The sequence below is a fragment of the Cibotium barometz genome, chromosome 19 (assembly GCF_041138505.1).
Source record: "Cibotium barometz isolate CiBa-2024 chromosome 19, ASM4113850v1, whole genome shotgun sequence".
Lineage (NCBI taxonomy): Eukaryota > Viridiplantae > Streptophyta > Polypodiopsida > Cyatheales > Cibotiaceae > Cibotium > Cibotium barometz.
In genome coordinates, this window is record NC_141064.1 from 48,855,019 (window position 1) to 48,872,215 (window position 17,197).

Below are 17,197 nucleotides of genomic sequence, written 5' to 3' on the forward strand. Positions count from 1 at the left end.
TCTATTAATAAAATCTAAGATCTCGTCAATGTATAGCCTGGAGAGAGAGAGAGAGATTCTTCAACAACACCAACCACATCTCCCGTGACCTCTGCAAACAAGGCCCCTGGTTTCACCAAAGCCACCAGCCATGTAATAAGCCCCTCAGTAATTAAGAAGCTCCCCCCCTCGCCCTTGGGTAAGAACACTCCGTAATTGCCCCCACAAACTCAAAGTTGGCATGACTACAAGGCACTTGTTGCAAAGTCACCCGCAAGGGCCAAGGACCATCAAAGCCACCAGCAAACCGGCAAGGTCACCAAGGCAACCCATTCTGCAAAGCAAGGAACCCAAAGACTCTCACGACACTGGCAATGCAAGTAACAAACTAGCTTGCCACATCGGATGTCTAAGAAGGCAAAACCACCACCGACAAAAAGAAACCAACTATAAGAAGCAATGCATCCAACCATTATTAGCATTCTAGCAAGCAAGCTCAACGCAATGATGACACTCCCCATTCTCCTTGTCCAGTAAATAAAGGTAAAACATTTCTCAATCCTCCTTTTACTTCTTTATGGCTCCCCATTAAGTGGGTAGAGTGCTCCCCATTAAGTGGGTAGAGCCGCATATTTGGGTTGACTCTAGGAAAGACTTAAAAACACCCTCAAAAAGTCTAAGAGCTTCCACCTGGCAAGCCTAAACCCCATTCCAAACATAGCCAACTCAACATGCCACTTTATAAGCACTGACCCAGCGACATTGCTTCCACAAGCACTCACCAAGTCACTTCACAAGCATTGCTTCCACAGCATTCGTGCACTTACTTATTATTAAAACTTTAATCCATTGCACATGCATGTAGAACCTTCACACATACACCATAACAACATACATCCAAGTCGTCACCCCTACCTAGGCAACCTAGAAACTTTAATCCATTGTAAAGGCACATAGAACCTTCACAAACACACCATAACAACACCACATCCATGTCACCAACCCTACCTAGGGAGCCTAGAAAGTGGCATGTGGATCTCTTGGATCCATTTGCCAAAATTCTATCACCATTAAGGATGCACCATTAGAGACAATTCTTGCTCCCTAGAGATGGACATGCTCCACACCATCCAAGGATGCCTCATTCATGCCCAAGTTAAAACCCCCCTTAAAAACATCTTTAGGGTCACTTACCTATCCACAAAATGTTATACCATGTTCCATTTACCTGAAGTAGGCCCTTACCTTGACAAGGTCGGCCTCATGGCCTTCCATAACCAATGATCATGTGCCTTATATCTCCCTTCTACCCCTCACTACATTGAGTCCTACCATAATATGGACAATTCAGGGAAGGTTGAGCTACTGGATGGGTCACTTTGTTGCATCCCTCTGACCAACGATCTTGTGGGAAGAGCCCCACACCTCCCTACCATCATTGTATCCAAATTCCCTTGTGAGAAGAGCCCCACACCTCCCTACCACCATTGTATCCAAATTCCATAGTGGGAAGGGCACCATGGCCGAGTTTTGGCACCTAATCACCAATGACAACCTTTATTCTAATCGGGATAAATTTGACAACACCATAGTCCAAATTCTTGAGTGGGAAGGGCACCATGACCAATGTTCGTCACCAATGATACCTCAATTCTTATGGGGTTAAATTTTGCGACATCATAGTCCTCAAATTGGTGCCACTAGGCTCCATGCTCACCTTCCTCACGTACTGGAAGGCTCGAGACCACCATAATAATAGAGTGTCCCTCACCTTCCTAGCCAAGCTGCTTTTTGGCTAACCACAAATTGAGTCAAAGCCTTCACCACTAAACTCTAAAGCTCTTGCAAAATAAGAACCCGGTGGGCAAGGTACATTGTGCCCATATGCTCATAAAGATTCTTTGTCATGCCACTGCCAAAGAGATTTCATCCCCTATGCCTTGCCTAACTACTACTAGTGGCCGGCTTATGGCACAATGTCTCACCAAGATCCCCAAGCCCCAACCTCCCCTAAAGAAACATAGATGGGAGATGTGCCACAACCCATCCATTTCTTCCCCAAGGCCAAAAAAGGTCGTGAAGGAACCTTCACAATTATAGCCCCAACCTCCCTTAAAGAAACACAGATGAGAGAAATCTTGCAATCCATCCATTTCTTCCACAAGGGCAACCATGGAGGAATCTTCAATCACCCACACAACGTTGGCTCCAACCTAATTGCAACCTCCATCTTTAGTAGCCACCATCCCCATTCCCCAGTCCACTAAAGAGGAAGCTCCTCTTGACTCTGCAAAGTTATATGTTTGAGCCTCAAGACTCCTTTACACCTAACCCACATCCACCAAGAGAGATGCATGGAGCCCAAGCCAAAGATGCCCATCACAAGAGAGTCACCAAGTGACTTCACCAACTCCTACTTCATCCTAATCTCTCTACCACATTCACTTTCATTGGCCATCTGCCCTTGGGACCATCCCATACCCACCTGTGTGACATACTCATGGATGTCATGGATTGGTCTATCATGGACCATTCCATTCCAGTAGATCTCACCCATGATTTTGCAGCCCCTCAAGTACTTCAGAAAAATTGACACTCACACTGGTGGGTCGAGCTTATCAACCATGTAGCCAAAAGTTCCAAGCATCACATCCTTTGACAATAGCAAGAGCTCAAGAGCCACGATGCATACATATAGGAAAAGCATCGAAGCTTAGCCATTCCTAATAATCACTTCAAGCCGGCACCCATGAGAAGAATGCCAAGCTTGTTAGAAATTGGGTGGGGCACCCATCCCAATTATGTTCACGCCTATGCGTGCTTAACTAGAGGTTTCCACAAATTGGTCTAGCTATCCAAAACCTTAAGGTGATTGCACTAGATTTGATTCTCTCATTGGCTCCAAACCTCAGTCTGGATAACCTTACCCTCATCAACCAATCCTTGACCCTTTATTTGCTCTAATTTAATAAACTCATTTCAACCCCCACCACCTTCCACACCATCCTAGCCTGCATTAACACAGCACGGTAACCCATCCTCACCACCCATTTCGTCTTTGACCAAGCCATTTCATTCTTGGACACCACACTTTTATACTCCACTCTTATACTCCATTGAATCCACTTATGTCCAACCTAGCCACTTGATGTCACCTATTTGTGAATTCTACACTTTTTACTGAGGAAGATTGTTTCCTTAACCTCATGGCACCACAAATTCCCCACCATGCCGATTCACTTCATTAGCCACCATGAAGATCCTTGTTTACTAAGCAATGAATGTTGAGATATCGAGCTCATCTAGTGAGGCGGTGGACACTGATGACCCGCTTGGGGGATAGGCCCCACACTTACACCACTGCATGGTTGGTGAGATCATGGGTGATATGCAGCTAGTGGGATGACAGGCTGTGTGTGACAGCCATTCTAGAGACTGGCATAGTTATAGCGCCAGCTCATTTAGTTGGGTTCACACTATAGAGAACCCTAGTATGTATTTGGTTGAGTACCTTTTCATATTGTGTGTACTCTTATCTTTGTATATGGTGTGTTGAGTGTTGTGTGAAGAAGAAGAAGATTTTCAGCCTCTCACCTTGTGTGTTCTCTTTTAGGGTTTTGTGAGTGTGTGTGTGCTTGCAAGAGCTCAAGCTCTCTTCTCCCTTGCATCTTTTCATGGTATCAGAGCCTGGTTCATGCTAAGGGCTAAGCTGCAAGCAAGAGAAGCACAGGAAGTAGTACGAGGGTAAGAGCTTCATCTACTCTTCCCTATTTGTGTTGGCGACTACACCCTTGTTGGGAGCTCTACGGGAGGCACCGACAAATGATCTCTGATTGAGGAGATTTCTTCGCAGGAGTAAAGCTATAGGGCAACTATTTTGTCCTATTGGACTAATTTTTCAAGACAAAAATGCGTTTCGGGTGCATTACGACCTCCGTTTTCAAAAAGCAGGCGATTTCGAGCATTGCGTATCGATTATATGTAGAACTCTATTTTAAGAACTGCAGGAAGATAGATTGGTTGTGCAGACATTGTGTGTGCTGCAAGGAGGTCAAACAGTTGCCATTGGGTGTATGTATGCATATTGAGGTCACTGGTTGTTTGTGACATTTGAGTGTAGTACAGTACCGCTGCAGAAAATACATCAGTTTGTGCAGGACAAACCAGAGTGCTGTTTCTGGTAAATTTGTGTGTCTAGCAAGATGTCAAATGATGGTGTGAGGCAGCTCAGAAACACAAGAAGGCCACTATAGCTCGCCGACTCACCACCTTCAGAACACTCACAAGCATAAGGGGCACCACCAGCTTCTCAAGCTGGAACAGTTCTCGCACTCACCACCCAACCCACACTAGCAGACAAACAATACAAAACAGGGACACCATAATCAAGTAAACACCCAGCAACACCTACACTTCCACTGTGTGCATGACGAGGTAATCAAAGGCTGGCACAAAGTGCACTGTGAGAGTGTAAACCCGTGGACTACACCACCAAACACGTCAATCACGCCTTCTCCTACAAATCAACACACACAGGATACCAACACACAACCATAGCCAGATACATCACCAGTATCATTCATCTTTGAATTTCCAATCGACATTTTCATACAAGCTTCTTCTGACACAGAAGCTTTACCTCACACAACCATACATACACAACACCTTCACATCAACACAAAGGATGTATACTCACAAGGTTGTCCCCCATTCATTTTAGCAACATAGATGCATAGATCACAATACTACATCACCAAACAAAAGGAATCATGGAGTGTGCGACGGGGTATGAGGAAGACCCCAAATACCACAAGCTGTAACAAGACCCACCAGCAGAATAGCTTCATGTTTTGAGCTCATGCCCAGAGCCATAGTGCCTTTTCAAAGAAAACCTGAGCTTGATAGGAGATGCTACCATAGCATCATCACCTTCTTGTTGCCCCACGAATCACCCTAGTATCAATTGCAACAATAAGTAATACCATAATAGCATTACCTCCCCTTGATTTTTGCCAAGCTCTCCCTCTCTCACCGTCGTCACCAACCACCACCAGCGTCAAAACCAACCAAAGCGGCAACACACGCTCTCCGCTTCTCTTCTGGCTCTTCACAAGTGCGGCCCACCTCCTCTGCAGATCACCCCAAAGCCTCTACCTGCGTTGGCTCTGCACAGAAACCAGAGGCGGCCACCTACTTTCCTCGCCTCTCTCTAGAACCTCAGCCAGGCTTCCTTTTTACCAGCCCGTTGCTCCCAGTCGTCTGCTGTGCAGGTCCTTAGTTCTTCACACGGAGGGCTCAGCCCATTTTCACGTTGGCTATTCTCCTCTTGCACCTACACTCCAGGCCGCACATCAGCAAAAGCGGCTCCTCTCCCTTCTGTTACAGCCTGTCACCTTCGGCTACTTTGGCGACCACCTCTTCTCTCCTTGTCGTCGCAGGCTTAGCTGCTCACGTCCTGGCCCACACAATGGCCCTTTCAAATCCACGCTCGCCTGGATCTGGTGCTGCAGCAGGCCACCACACAAGCACCAACTTTGCTCTCTTCCCGTCGGCTTCCAGCCGTCTCTCAAACACCCAACGACCACCGCCTCTGGCACTCACACCAGAACTGCCTCCCAAACCACACTTCCCCTCTGGTCTCCTACCTGCAGCGTCTCCCTCTGTAGCTATTACCGGCTGCCGCTCACTCCAAGACGACCCTCCCCTTGGCCTCCGCAGCTGTGTAGCTACGCCCCAGTGGGTTCCCTCGTCTGCGCCTCTGGCTGCACACAGTCCTCTCTCTCAAGGTGGCCGTTTTTTTCCTCTATGCCTTTCACCTCTCTTTCGCAAGCGCCCATGACTGTTCTCTCTCGCCCTCCAGCTCTCCACCACCTTCTCGAAGCAAGCTGGCAGCCTCCTTGCTATTACATGTGGCCTTTTACAAATTGGCCACATGTATAATACTTATTTATTTTTTTTTCTTTTTTAAAAGGGTCTCCAGGCCACAAAGTAATGGCCACACTTATTACCAAAAAACTCTCTTGCTCCTTTCACATGACGATCCACAATTTTCCAAAACTATATGAGAGCTACCACCGCTCATCATCATCAGCACCTACTTACTAAACCCATCAATTTCCAGTCGGTGCCCTGCTTGGTAACCATCTGTACACCACACAGTTGCACTAAAAACTTTAGATCTCCAGTACTTTCTCCGGAAAAAAAAACACGTGCATAAACCAACTTTCAACCAAACCATTCAGGCTGTACACTTGCCAGGGCATTCAGGGCAAATTTTATTTCACAAACCGTCTACACCATATGTACACTGACTCAAAACAGCTTTACAGAAAAAGCCTAACATACTTTGCCCAACCCCCAGCCTGCTGAATCATTCATGATCAGTAGCAAAAAGCATTTCCAGACCTAAATCCATATTTAAAAACTGCCCTTTATCTGGAATCATATCTTCAGACACTGCATCTTGCACAATTACCATCAGACGTGCATAATACTTCTTCAGCCTGTATCCATTTACCCTGGAAGCATGTAAAGTCCCATCTAAATCTGCCAATTGATAGGTGCCATTTGTGAATCCTTGCATCACCAAGAAAGGTCCTTCCCACTTGATTTGAAACTTTTTATGAAAGGCATTATCCAGTCTGCTATTATAACGTAATACCAGATCATCCTTCATAATTCCTTTGCTTTTAATCTTCTTGTTGAACTTCTCCAGCGTCCTTGCCTGCATATCTTCATAATGCTTCAAAGCATTATCTCTGTTCAGCTGTACTTCTTGTAAATATAACAGTCGTTTTTTGAAGACATCTTTTGGTTCTTCCAAAAGCTTTTCCAACATTCTAACAGCTGGTATCTCCACCTCAATAGGCAATAAGGCTTCCTTTCCAAAAACAAGATAAAATGGAGTGAAACTCGTACCAGTTTTAATTGCTGTCCTGTATGCCCACAAGGCAGCAGGCAACTCCAGATCCCAATTCTTGCCTTGTTGCTCTGTCACTTTGGATAAAATCTTAATCAATTCACCATTGAAACGCTCATTCAGGCCATTACACTGTGGATAGTAAGGTGTGGTAAAACTGCGACTGATCTTCATTTTTGTACACAAATAATCCATAAGCTCTGCTCTGAAACCTGGACCCTGATCAGAAAGCAATTCCAATGGCACACCAAATTTACAGCAGATATCTTGATATACAAATTTTGCTACCTCCTTAGCAGTAATTTGTTTTACTGCCTTTGCTTTCGCCCATCTAGAAAGGTAATCAACTGCAGTCAAGATGTAACACTTCCCTCGGCTGATAATAGGCAATGGTCCCACAGCATCAATTCCCCATTTTTCAAAAACATCATAAGCAAGAATTGTCTTCCTCATCTCAGGCTTTAATATCCGTCTACTGTGAGCTTGGCATTGTTTACATGACCTGCACCAATGATTAACATCCTTATGTATACTTGGCCATACATAACCTTCCTGCAATACCTTATGCAAGGTAATCTTTGATGCAAAATGTCCACCGCATGCTCCTTCATGGTTTTCCTTAAGAATTTTGTAGATTTCTTCCTTCCAAGGTATCCTTCGCATTATCAAATCAATTCCCTTGAAATACAAAGCATCACCAACCATCACATACCTTGTAGCTTTCCTGATGAAACCATATTTTTTTGATCTGTCAATACCATTGGGAATCATCCCGGTTAACAAAAACTCCTCCACATCCTGTAAATTCTCCCTGCCACAATAAAATGATGCATGAGCTTTAAGAACAAAAACTTCACCAATCATTCCCTGGGCTGCTTCATGAGCCTCCTCATTATGGCCTCGATCCACATGCTTCAGACTCCAAGCTTCAAATTCCTTCAGTAGACCCTTAATCTTGAAACACATTTCTTTGAGTAATATATTCTTTGACTTCCAAACTCCCAATACCTGTTTTACCACCAGCAATGCATCTCCTCGAATGCGAATCCTGTGTACACCATGCTTCAAGCATATTTGCAATCCAACTTCCAGAGTCAGATACTCCGCTTCATTGTTGCTATGTGCATCCACTTTAACACCCTTTTTAAAAACAAGGCAACCCTGTGGATCATAAAGCACCAAACCTCCTGAGGCTGCATCATGGCTTTTCCTGTAAGAACCATCAAAATATAATAAGTGTGCATTCACCAACTCAGCCGCATCCTCAACTGGCTTCTTGATGGTCTCTTCCTTTATAAGAAGAGGACTCTCCTTATATGTCAGTAAATCAGCTAAAGTAGCCCTGGTACTCTCTTCCACCAAGAATGAGAAAGTAAATTCCTGCAACTCAATCACCCACTTCATCATAGCCTTAGATAAATTTGTGCCATTTATCAACTGAGGCAAAAAAGTGTAGCTCGTCAAAAACACAAAGGGGCGAGGCAACAAGTAGTGGCGGAACCGCCTACATGAATAAAGTACACTAACCATAACAAGTTCCACCTCTGATAGCAACCTCTCTCTGGCAAGTTTTACTCTGCTGGCACAGTAGACTGGTTGCATATAATGTGATTCTTTTCCCTTCTGTAATAGCATGGCTCCAATAGCATCTTCACCTACTGAAAGATTAACATAAAATACCTGTTCCCAATTAGGTGCCTGCATTGTAGGAATAGCTCCCAGCACCTCTTTCACTTTCTGGAAAGCCACTTCACACTCCTCCGTCCAATGCAAAGGATCATGCATTGCTGCTTGCTGCAAAGGATATAACAACTGTGAAGATAGAGAAATGAATCGAGCCATATACTTCACCTTTTGCACAAAAGTGGCCAGTTGCCTTGTATTCTTTGGTGTAGGAAGAAGAAGAAGAGACTTGACTTTATCAGGATCTGGATCAATACCATTCTCTGAAATAACATGGCCCAAGAGCTTCACCCTCGGTTGAGCTAAAAAACACTTTTTTGGATTTAATTGACCACCACACTCATCATAACGCTGAAAAACTGTAGCCAGCTTATCACAATGCTCTTGCCTGGAGCTGTATATACAAAAATCATCAATAAAATCCTTCACAAACTTATTCAAAAAAGGAGATAATACCCAATTTGCCCTTCTTTGATAGTAGGCTGGTCCATTCATCAATCCAAAAGGAAGAACTTTGTAGCAGAAACATCCCCACGGTGTAATGAAAGTCGTCTTGCGCTGATCTTCTTCTGCAATCTTTAACTGGAAATAACCTGAATACCCATCACAAACACTATACCTTTCATATCCAGCTACAGTATCCAAGATCTCATCCAAAAAGGGTAGGGGGTAAGAATCCTTCTTCGTAGCAGCATTCAAAGGCTTGAAATCCACACATATACGCCACCTACCATCCTTCTTTGGACTCACCACCGTAGGACTTACCCACTCAGCTGTATCCACTGGTGTAATGAAACCTGCACTCAACAACTTGTCAACTTCCTCTCTCAGGGCCTGCATTTGTTCTCGTCCCATCCTGCGAAGCTTCTGCCTAACTGTTTTTACACCCTCCTTCAATTCAATCCTCAGGTCTGGCCCTTTAAATCCTCGAATCTCTCTATAAGAAGTGATGAATAATTCTGGAAAATGAGAAAGCATATTAACATATCTAACCTTTTCTCCACTTGAGAGATCCGGACTCAGCATTCCTTCAATCAGCTTCTGCTTCTTCTTCACTTCTATCTTTGGCTGCAGTAATTCCTCGATTACTTCATATGACCCCATAGTATCTTCTCCCTCAGCACCCACTTCATACACATCTTTTTCTTCATTTCTTTGTTGCTCTGATATAAGAAAAGCCACATCTGCCCCTTCTCCACTAGAAGCAGTGGTCGATGAATCCGTCTCTGATTCAGAAGTGGTGGTGGTAGTTTCCTCTTCACTTGAATCCTGTGGCCTCTCCCACACATCATTTAAAGACCTCCTACTATGCATCTCAAAAGATTTTTTATTACCCTGCTTATTATGCAAAGAAATGGTCCCATACCTCCAATCCTGTACTGCACCCACCACTCGCAACCAGGGTCGTCCAAGGATGATTGGAAAAGCACCCAGACCCGCAGGCATCACATGAAAATCAACAGTAGCTTTGACATTAAAAGCTTCAATTTCCAATTCCTTTATCATACCAAGACATTTTACCTTTTGATGATTAGCCATCCTGATTCGAAAACCAGAAACCCCAGACACCCTCAAGCCTGACTGCTCCACACATGATTGGGTAATCACACAGATTTGAGCCCCTCCATCTATATAGGCCTGACCAAGGCTCCTACCTTTACTCCACACCTCCACAATAGGACAAATATCTGGAAGCTCCTCTAAAGATAGTACCTTGACTGGCCTCTTCTCTGACTCCTTTTCCATTGGATTCACCAATCTCTTCCATTGTCTTCTCAATTTTGGCACCATCTCCACCAACTGCCCAAAGGTGATGTTTGCCTTCCTGTTCACCAAATCAGATTTCAAGTCATAGCTGGTTTGCCCATCCCCCAGTGGGAAGTCTGACACCTGGAACCTTCTACGAGGCTTCCGTTTCCTTTTGGCTTTCACATCTTCTCCTTCCTGCTGCTTCCCCTTCTTACGGCTGGGTCCAGCCACCCCTTTTCCTTCTCTTTCATCTGTTGTGCGCTTGCCAACAGGCATCACATCCCCTTCTTCTCTCACCTGAACATTCTCCAGTGTGACAACATTCATAACCTTTGCCTTCCCCTTCTCCTCAGCTGTAATTCCACTGGGGCCTGCTTGATCCCTGATATCAATACCATAATCTTTTGACCTATCAGGTAACTGTGAAGGTAGTGGGTACATATCACCACCCATACGCTGAGGCTTATCACAATCTGTACTAAGATGACCAAGCTCACCACAGTTCCAGCATGTAGGGATGAAACGACGGCCCCTACCGCGACCACGTCCATACCCTGCTTGTCCATTTCCCTCCTCATGATTGTTGCCACGACCTCTACCACGTCCACCACCTGTACTTCCCATTAAATTTAAGCTCAAATTCTTCATAAGATCAACCATCTGTTTCATATCCTACCGCAATCCTTCATCAGAACCTGCAGGAACCATAGGTACTCCTTGACTAGCTTGAGGTACCATCTACATAGCTTGGGCTTCAGTGGGCTTCATCCTCTCGATCACTGCACTCATGGGTGTAGCCTCCACTCTACGAATCTCCGGCTGTGCTACAACTGGCATCATCCCCAGCTGATTCATTCGTTGCAGCTTCCAATCTTTTGACTTAGCAATTTCTACCGCATCCTCAAAGACCTGGGCTTCTTCAATTCCACTTTCCAGCGAATACTCCTCTTAAGTCCGGCTACAAACTTGTTCTTCTTCATCATATCAGGCGGCACCTGGTCTTCCCCTAAAGCCCTGCATAAAGTTTCCCATAGCAAAGAAAATTTCTTCATATAATCATCTAATGATTCAAACTCACCTTGTGTCAGAACTTGCACCTCATGCCAAACCTTGTCGGGGTCTTCTATCTTCTTGAACCTATTGCTAAGTGCTGTCTTTAATCCATTCTCAGTCATATCAAGATGTGGAACAGCAGCCCCTTCAATGATTCTTCATAAGTCCTGTACCAGGTCCTTGCATCCCCTTTCAAACAGATGCTCAGAAGCCGCAACACCTGTACCGACTCATTAATATGGTTGCTGATGCATGCAACCTCCATCCTTTCCAAGAAGTCTGCCACATCCTCATTAGGGCTACCATAAAACTCTGGATAAGACATCATCTTGATCCCAAAACTTCACTTCAGATCCCAAGAAAGCACTTTCTCTGAAACTCTCAACACCTAGGGCACACACCCTGATAACTGAAGGAAATAGCAGAGCAATCCTCAGTGGGGGCACCAGAAAGATGTGAGGCAGCTCAGAAACACAAGAAGGCCACTATAGCTCGCCGACTCACCACCTTCAGAACACTCACAAGCATAAGGGGCACCACCAGCTTCTCAAGCTGGAACAGTTCTCGCACTCACCACCCAACCCACACTAGCAGACAAACAATACAAAACAGGGACACCATAATCAAGTAAACACCCAGCAACACCTACACTTCCACTGTGTGCATGACGAGGTAATCAAAGGCTGGCACAAAGTGCACTGTGAGAGTGTAAACCCGTGGACTACACCACCAAACACGTCAATCACGCCTTCTCCTACAAATCAACACACACAGGATACCAACACACAACCATAGCCAGATACATCACCAGTATCATTCATCTTTGAATTTCCAATCGACATTTTCATACAAGCTTCTTTTGACACAGAAGCTTTACCTCACACAACCATACATACACAACACCTTCACATCAACACAAAGGATGTATACTCACAAGGTTGTCCCCCATTCATTTTAGCAACATAGATGCATAGATCACAATACTACATCACCAAACAAAAGGAATCATGGAGTGTGCGACGGGGTATGAGGAAGACCCCAAATACCACAAGCTGTAACAAGACCCACCAGCAGAATAGCTTCATGTTTTGAGCTCATGCCCAGAGCCATAGTGCCTTTTCAAAGAAAACCTGAGCTTGATAGGAGATGCTACCATAGCATCATCACCTTCTTGTTGCCCCACGAATCACCCTAGTATCAATTGCAACAATAAGTAATACCATAATAGCATTACCTCCCCTTGATTTTTGCCAAGCTCTCCCTCTCTCACCGTCGTCACCAACCACCACCAGCGTCAAAACCAACCAAAGCGGCAACACACGCTCTCCGCTTCTCTTCTGGCTCTTCACAAGTGCGGCCCACCTCCTCTGCAGATCACCCCAAAGCCTCTACCTGCGTTGGCTCTGCACAAAAACCAGAGGCGGCCACCTACTTTCCTCGCCTCTCTCTAGAACCTCAGCCAGGCTTCCTTTTTACCAGCCCGTTGCTCCCAGTCGTCTGCTGTGCAGGTCCTTAGTTCTTCACACGGAGGGCTCAGCCCATTTTCACGTTGGCTATTCTCCTCTTGCACCTACACTCCAGGCCGCACATCAGCAAAAGCGGCTCCTCTCCCTTCTGTTACAGCCTGTCACCTTCGGCTACTTTGGCGACCACCTCTTCTCTCCTTGTCGTCGCAGGCTTAGCTGCTCACGTCCTGGCCCACACAATGGCCCTTTCAAATCCACGCTCGCCTGGATCTGGTGCTGCAGCAGCAGGCCACCACACAAGCACCAACTTTGCTCTCTTCCCGTCGGCTTCCAGCCGTCTCTCAAACACCCAACGACCACCGCCTCTGGCACTCACACCAGAACTGCCTCCCAAACCACACTTCCCCTTTGGTCTCCTACCTGCAGCGTCTCCCTCTGTAGCTATTACCGGCTGCCGCTCACTCCAAGACGACCCTCCCCTTGGCCTCCGCAGCTGTGTAGCTACGCCCCAGTGGGTTCCCTCGTCTGCGCCTCTGGTTGCACACAGTCCTCTCTCTCAAGGTGGCCGTTTTTTTCCTCTATGCCTTTCACCTCTCTTTCGCAAGCGCCCATGACTGTTCTCTCTCGCCCTCCAGCTCTCCACCACCTTCTCGAAGCAAGCTGGCAGCCTCCTTGCTATTACATGTGGCCTTTTACAAATTGGCCACATGTATAATACTTATTTATTTTTTTTCTTTTTTAAAAGGGTCTCCAGGCCACAAAGTAATGGCCACACTTATTACCAAAAAACTCTCTTGCTCCTTTCACATGACGATCCACAATTTTCCAAAACTATATGAGAGCTGCCACCGCTCATCATCATCAGCACCTACTTACTAAACCCATCAATTTCCAGTCGGTGCCCTGCTTGGTAACCATCTGTACACCACACAGTTGCACTAAAAACTTTAGATCTCCAGTACTTTCTCCGGAAAAAAAAACACGTGCATAAACCAACTTTCAACCAAACCATTCAGGCTGTACACTTACAGGGCATTCAGGGCAAATTTTATTTCACAAACCGTCTACACCATATGTACACTGACTCAAAACAGCTTTACAGAAAAAGCCTAACAATGGCATAAACTAGATTGTTGCTGAGAAGCTTGACAAGAACAACTTCTATGCTTGGAGGTTCAGGTTGACAAATTTCCTAATGGGAAAGGGTTACTGTGGGACTACATAGAAGGTGAGCATGAAGAGGCACCGGAGATACCGGAGATAAATCCGACTGCTGCAGATGTGAAAGAGTTCAAGGATTGGAACCAAGGAGCCAGAAAAGTTATGTATTGGCTCTCTATCAGTATACAGGACACCATGATTGGGCACATATAGGATATTGGCTCTCTATTAGTATACAGGACACCATGATTGGGCACATATAGGATACCAAGTCCCCCAAGGAGGCGTGGGACACTTTGGTAAAACTCTATGAAATGAATACCAAGGCATGAAAGATACAATTGAAGAATGAACTTCATACTATGGAGAAAAAGAGTATGTCTATGAATGACTATGCATTGAAGATCAAGGGTATTGTGGAATCCCTTGCATCTATTGGCATTTGAGTAGATGATGATGATAAGGTGGAAGTCTGTCTACGTGGTCTCAGGCCACATTACAAGGCATTCAAGACGTCTATTTAAACTCGGGAAAACATTCCTAATTTCACAGATTTGGTGTCTACGTTGATTATAGAAGAGAAGAGCTTGGGTGAAGACCAATAGTCTTCACAAAACAAAAACAGTTCAAAGCAACAGGCCTTCTACACAAGTTCAGAAAGAGGACGAGGTAGAGGAGGCCGTGGACGCGGCCAAGGAGGTGGCCGAATAGGTAATCAAAATTATGGTTAGCAGTAGCAACAACAACAGTCCCAGAATTCACAACAACAACAACACGCAGGTAGAAGAGGCCAATCCAAAGGCAGGGGGAGTCAAAGAGGTCGTGGAAATTAGCAAAGGCAGTTCTCTCTCTCTCTCTTTCTCTCTCTCTCTCTCTCTCTCACACACACACACACACACAAACAAACACCTCTCCTCTCTCTCAAACTCAAATGCCTCTCTCTCTCTCTCTCTCTCTCTCTCTCTCACACACACACCACACACACACACGATTTTTGTGGGTGAGGATCCAGACAAAGAGGGCCCGAGACATCTACCTTGTAGTGTGCTACTTTGCACCCTCCAATTCTAAATATGCCACCTATGGAGAGTCCTCGTACCTACCCCTTTATGGTGACATTATGAAGTTTTCCAGTCTAGGAGACATCCTCCTAGCTGGAGACTTCAATGCCCACACCGCATGTGCACAAGTACCCTTCTTTAAGACAGATGATCCCATGTACTAGGAGATTGACACGGTGGGTACGGATCTGGAGCGAACATCATAGGATACAGCAATCTGCCCCCACAGACTATGGAGAGTATCTCTTAGCCCTTGCGATCGGGCAGCGAGGCTCATAGGCTAGCCATTTATAATGGCTTGGCTAGATGGCCTAGATCCAACTCCTTCACCTCCTACCCCTTCGGACATGGACTATCTAATGGGATCCCTCTCTCTGATCCCACTCATTCCGGAGTTTACCATCTCTCCTCACCCCATCGGTGTTGTAACCGACCATGCATACTTGGCCTTCTCCCTCACATGCCAATACACCATGCAACCACCTGCTTTGCCCCATCACCATCCAAGATACCACGTCACTAGAGAGACCTCTTCTATCTTTTTTGATCACGTCTACCGCATCCTCTCTGACCTCGACCCCCACATCCCACTTGATGAGCTTACCACACACCTCTCAACCACCCTCCATACGTCCACTGTAGCTGCCTTCCCACACTCCTGAGCCACCCCTACATCACCACCAGGAGGGACTGTCCCACAAAATAGCTGGTACGATGAGGAATGTCATGATACCCGAGCCCCTCTACATCGAGATATGGCACTAGGATCCACCACTCACCAACAGCAGGTGTGAGTGATCTTTCAACGTTTGACTCAGAGAAAGAAGAGAGCCTACCTAGCCAGGCTTGAGGAGGAGCTATACCAGCTATTTCTTGGAAGGGACTATAAGGAGGCGTGGAGGATCTTCCAAGATCATCGCCTTTCCAACTCCGATTACTTTATGCAGCACCTAGCACACCTATGCCACCTCTCTCTATGATGTCCCCAAGCAGCCACCTCTCCCCCATCCGCCCAAGCCTCATCCCCCACACTCTTCCTTCTTTCACCTTAGCATGGTGAGAGATTGACAGGATGTAGATTGGGAGAGCATAGGATCACGATGGACTCCTCACCGAGCATTTCTCCCATGCTAGGGACACGCTAGCCCCTTTATTGGTTCACATGTTTAACAGGGCTTTATGTGAGGGCTTCCCCATCAGTTGGTCATCGAATACTATTATACCTATCTTGAAAGCAGGTGATCCCATGGACCCCAACAACTATAGGACTATCATGATTAGTCACACCTTGGCCAAGATTTATGGTTTAATTTTGGAGCATGATCTTAGTAGATGCCGAGGAGAAGAGACTCAGAGCATCAGGGCAGGCAGGCTTCAGGAGGAGAGGGCACTCCACACTAAATCATATCTTTACACTACGAGGGATCATTAAGGAGGGGAGGGCTCACGAGCATCAAATATACTGCTGCTTTGTGGATTTTCGCAAAGCTTTTGATACTATCCCATGGGCCATACTGATTAGGAGACTACAGGATATGGTAGTGCCAGCAGAGATGCTGTGGGAGATCATTACACTCTATGAGTTAGGCATAGCCAACAAACAAAAACCGAATGCCATAGTTACTTACTTGGCACCGGCGGGGGGCTATGGAGACTCCGTCAAATTTGAATTAAAGAAGGCTTTGACAAGTAGCGGATTGGTGCTCCCTAACATGTCATGGGAAGTTACTGATCTCCCAAGCTTGAGCTATGCTCAAGAGTTCCCAATCATCATGGGAAGTTACTGATCTCCCAAGCTTGAGCTATGCTCAAGAGTTCCCAATTGTCATCGCTATATCCTCCCGCACTTCTTGTAACACCAAGGCGGTTGCTAATCCAACGGGATGGTGCAACCTTTGTCGCGAAGATTGTGTGGAATCTCCATGAAAGATGATTGCGATGGTAGCCTAATCACTCAAGCAAGAGAGAGAAGAAGCAAGAGGGAAGCATGAAAGAATAAGTGATTAGCACTAATCAATCCCAAACCCTAATCCTAAGCACACCACACATACTAGATCAGAGTTGCAAGAGAGAGGGAGAGAGAACACTCCACTTCTATTGCATAAATGGGAAAAGGAGTTGCAAAT